General features: G+C 33.0%; 1 long non-coding RNA gene across 7 annotated transcripts in view; it reads left to right on the forward strand.

Moving 5' to 3' along the window:
* The first annotated feature begins 998 nt into the window (after positions 1 to 998).
* The window catches only part of LOC102595115 (uncharacterized), a 7949-nt gene continuing 4334 nt past the window's right edge, over positions 999 to 4613 (forward strand). For 5 of the 7 annotated variants that reach the window (XR_369032.2, XR_001472592.1, XR_001472591.1 and 2 more), the window contains exons 1-3: positions 2100 to 3795; positions 3898 to 3952; positions 4467 to 4595. This is a non-coding gene — a long non-coding RNA (uncharacterized lncRNA). The other 2 variants (XR_001472594.1, XR_001472593.1) reach the window with 2 other exon arrangements.

Here is a 4613-nt window from a genome sequence, read left to right on the forward strand (position 1 = left end):
GAACTTTTTGTTTTAGAACTACCTAACTTCCATATTTAAATGTGTAGCAGCCATAAAAAAATATCGATTGAGTGCTTATAACTTTAAGGTGGAATAGAACTAAAAAAAGGTTGGGCTTGATGTTCATACAAAAAACCAATGGTGAAGCTTGCCAATTGTAAATCAAATATGTACAAAGAGTTGATCTGGTCGGTACTGACAGGTGCAGCCTTTGATAATATACATATGTTTAGAAAACACTTACCTAAATTTCCATTTTGCAAAAATAGGAGAATTGATAGTAATCTCAATTTCGATTGAGTTTTAGTTAGCATTATTTTTGCAACAATATTATACCAACTAGAGTTGTCAAAATGGGCTGGCCCAACCCAACCCAACCCTAACGGGCTAGAGAGTTAAATGGGTTGGGACGGATTGCCCCTTTTAATTAAAGGGCCTATAACATAGCAGCCCTAACACAGCATCAAACAGTTGTACTACAAGTAATGTTTCTCCTTATTTAGAAGTGGGAGTTGGAAAGGACTAACACAGCATCAAACAGTTGTACTACAAGTAATGAAAATTGTACTTTAGAAGTGGGAGTTGGAAAGGACTAACACAGCATCAAACAGTTGTACTACAAGTAATGAAAATTGTACTTTAGAAGTGGGAGTTGGAAAGGACTAACACAGCATCAAACAGTTGTACTACAAGTAATGAAAATTGTACTTTAGAAGTGGGAGTTGGAAAGGACTAACACAGCATCAAACAGTTGTACTACAAGTAATGAAAATTGTACTTTAGAAGTGGGAGTTGGAAAGGACTAACACAGCATCAAACAGTTGTACTACAAGTAATGAAAATTGTACTTTAGAAGTGGGAGTTGGAAAGGACTAACACAGCATCAAACAGTTGTACTACAAGTAATGAAAATTGTACTTTAGAAGTGGGAGTTGGAAAGGACTAACACAGCATCAAACAGTTGTACTACAAGTAATGAAAATTGTACTTTAGAAGTGGGAGTTGGAAAGGACTAACACAGCATCAAACAGTTGTACTACAAGTAATGAAAATTGTACCATAAACTTGGGGCCCATTTTATTTCTTTGTTTGCTTAAGTCCACGTGTATTTTAAGTTCACTGTCCCCATTTTCCTTCTTTTTTTTTTGGTCAGAAACGTATTACCTTGTGTTTTACCTTTGTGAGAGACATCTGATTTTCACTTTCTCCCCAAATTTCTTCAGCTTCTCACTCCTTTCTCTACAAAAATTGATGCATTCCTTCGCTCGAAATTGGTCCTTGAACAAGGTTGGTCGAAGAGCCCTTTGTATTTTCTCCTTTTTCGGTCAGTTTATTTTTCTGAAAATTTTGATTGTCTTCTATATTGGGAAGATTGGATCGGGTAATGTGCAGAAAGTTCAGTACTTACAAAAATAAATCACGTACTGATTTTGTTTATCTTCTATGTCCGAGCTTTTAAGAAAAAGTTTGCTCTGCAAAGTGACCGTATTGTTCATGTTCGTCTTCATGGAAGGCATAGGGATGTCCGATGAAACTTTACCAATTCTCCATATCAACTACCTCTTTTATTATCTTCCAATTGTTACTTTTTAACCAGCTTTCTTCCATCTTCTTTCAAATGTTATCATAAATCTTCCCACAGAATTCCAATAGTATCTGACGGCTATCGATATTTGTGCTTTTATTTCTTTTGTTTTGAATTTAGGTCATATTTTGTCGATTTTTTATTCGATTGGTTCGATTTTTCATTCAATTTTGCTGATCTATTTCGCTTTTCTGTTTTAGTAATGTTGCATGCACTGGATTTAGGGTTAATTAGATGTTGTTGCTTCTGGTTCTTTTTCTCCTTCTCCTGTCCGTTTCCCTATTTATCAATTTAATTTTTATTTTTAAAAAAATTTTGGTTATTGAAATTTAGTTTTCCTTACGCTTTGTTCTTGATGTGAGTGTTTTTAAGATTTATTAATTTTTCATGTGTAGGTCTTTGCATTTACTTCAAGGAGAAATGAGAGGATTGCAAACATGATATGCAGGGATGGGCATAGAAACTTCATATTCAAAAAAAATCTACTCAATTTCTCCAATTTTCATAGGTAAGTTCATAGATTTCTGGTCTGCAATCTAAATAGTTATACTCCTTAACTATGCTTCATCTTCTCTAATTTGATTGTGACAGTTTGTTTCATTTTTTCCTTGGCATAGTATTATACTTGCTCATATTCAGCTCTGTCCGTGATATGTGTGCTGTCGATATTTTTATTTCAGAGCATTTGCTATAATTTTTGAATGTAGAATCTTATGTGAGATAATCCCTTTTGTGGGACTGACCTTCAGGAGTTACATTCTGCTACCATTATAACTGTTCTTCATTTTTCTTTTTCTCGATCATTAGTACTCTATTAAGCCTTCAAGGGGTTTGAAAGCTTCTTTGTTCACTTATATTTTCCATTTCATGTTGGCTAAATTGAATGAACTGAAAATCCAACCATCTTGGAACTTAACAAAATAAAACAAACAAGAAGCTAGCGAAAGCTGGATTACCTTTCTGTGTACATATCTCTTTTTCAGAAATTGGCACTGACTAAATGAATAATGGATACATTGATAAATATTTTTCGTCATTGGTATTCTCCTAAAGAAATTACGATCTTCACGTGTTTTTAGTCAACGTGTTTCTCATTAGTTTCACCTTTATATTTCGGTACGGTTAGAATAAATTGTCATCTTTGCTTATCGATCATTAAATGTTAAAGTTGTGTATGGACTATAATGTCTTATACTTGAAGATAAAACGATTACTGCTAAATTTGGAGGTGTATGTAAATCTTTCTGATTGAGGCAGATCACTTCTGTTACGCGTCCCTCTGCTAAAGTTGTGTATATACTTTTTTCCTACTAATCGTTATCTCCAATTTCTTTTAGATTTACAGGTAACGCAATCTGTCACTTTCTTTTAGTTATTTCAAATGAGTTTTGCTTTAACCATATGGGTTCAGTAATATTTTGTACATATTTACTTCCTTATGGATTTGACATTTCACCTTTGCTAGATTGTGAAGATTTTCTCTTTGACGTTTTGAAATGTTTGTATTTAAAATAACATGATATATAATTTTCAGTTTTTCTCCTTCTCTATCCTTCATTCACTTCTTAGACTAAAACGGTAATATTAAACATTGATGCACTAGAAAATGAATTCAAGATTCCATACAAACATTTCTTATATTCACCTATTTTAGTCTCTATGCTCGCTTTACCTTGCAAGATAAATGAAAAGGATAGATAATCCATAATGATATAGCCCTCTGAAAAATGGTGTGTTGAAATATTCTACTTTTAATAGGAAGTTGATGTATATAAATCTTTATGGGCAAGCGTACAAATCAATTCTTATGATAATACTTTAAAAGATGACATTAAAGTTCCAGCTGCTTCTTAATATTTGAGAGCGTCTTCCAAGAACTTATGTATATAAAATTCTATTGTAGTTTACTCACTTCTGTTAGACTCTGAATGTAAAAATGACTTCTCCTCTGAATATGTTAGCAACAGAAATCATCTTAGTTGGAAGTAAACTTTGGTGCAAGGTAAGTACTTTTGAATGGATACTTAATTTTGTGTTCCTTTTGTTGAGCTTGACACTTAGTTTGAAGAGCTTGTGCTGAAGTTTAAAAGACTCTGTATTAAAGATACTTGGAGTTTTCTTTCAACCATCAGATGAAATCATGTTGGTGACTTTTATTTCGCAACTCGACAATGAAACCATTAAAGGTTGAGCTTAAGTTCAATGACAAGGTAACAATTTGCTAGATATATTTAATTGTTGTAGTTACTTTCTTGAAATTTGTAATTGTTGTTGTTGTTGTTTTTATCTGATCTAATATGTTACTCTTCTAGGAGACTTCTCTAATTTGAGCAGAAAGTGTAAGGTAGGGGGAAGCAAGGGAATATGGTAAGGTCTTAACCTAGAACGTACTATATATGATGTTAAAAGGCTCATTGGAAATAAGTTTGTTATCAACTAAGAAGTAAATTTTTTATGTGAAAATAGTAAAATAATTTTGTGGGGCTTGTGATTCTTTGGTATCCAATTAAGCATGTTATCATTTCCATTCCAAGTATATTTAAAAACAAAAGATTATTCATAACATGTGTTTCCATATCACTGCTACAACAGTGATATTAAATCTCTTTGTTCATAAAAAGTTCTATCTTTTGTTTTATATTTTGTGTAATGTGCAGTGTATATGCTATTGCTTTCTCACATATATATATTATCAACTTCTTCATTGAAATGTCATGATAGGACTTTCTCAGTCATGTGGAACGCCGGTCTTTTAACATGTCGCACCAAGTTTCCTGAAAATTATGTTCCTTTGATGTTCGGCGCGTGTTCCGTCTATGTTCCTTTAATGTTGGGTGCGTGCTCCTGAAAATTATATTTCTTTGGGTTAATGTCTTTTTAGGGCAGGCAGTAGCGACGATAGAGACAAAGAGCTATGAGAAATTGGTGCAGGATCTTGAAAACACTCCCTCTCTTAAGATTATGAAAAGGCCCTTGAGATATTTCGGAATGACACTGCTATTATTTTCAGGTACTATTTTTTTTTTTT

This window comes from Solanum tuberosum, unplaced genomic scaffold (genome assembly GCF_000226075.1).
Source record: "Solanum tuberosum cultivar DM 1-3 516 R44 unplaced genomic scaffold, SolTub_3.0 scf01152, whole genome shotgun sequence".
NCBI classification, from domain to species: Eukaryota; Viridiplantae; Streptophyta; class Magnoliopsida; order Solanales; family Solanaceae; genus Solanum; species Solanum tuberosum.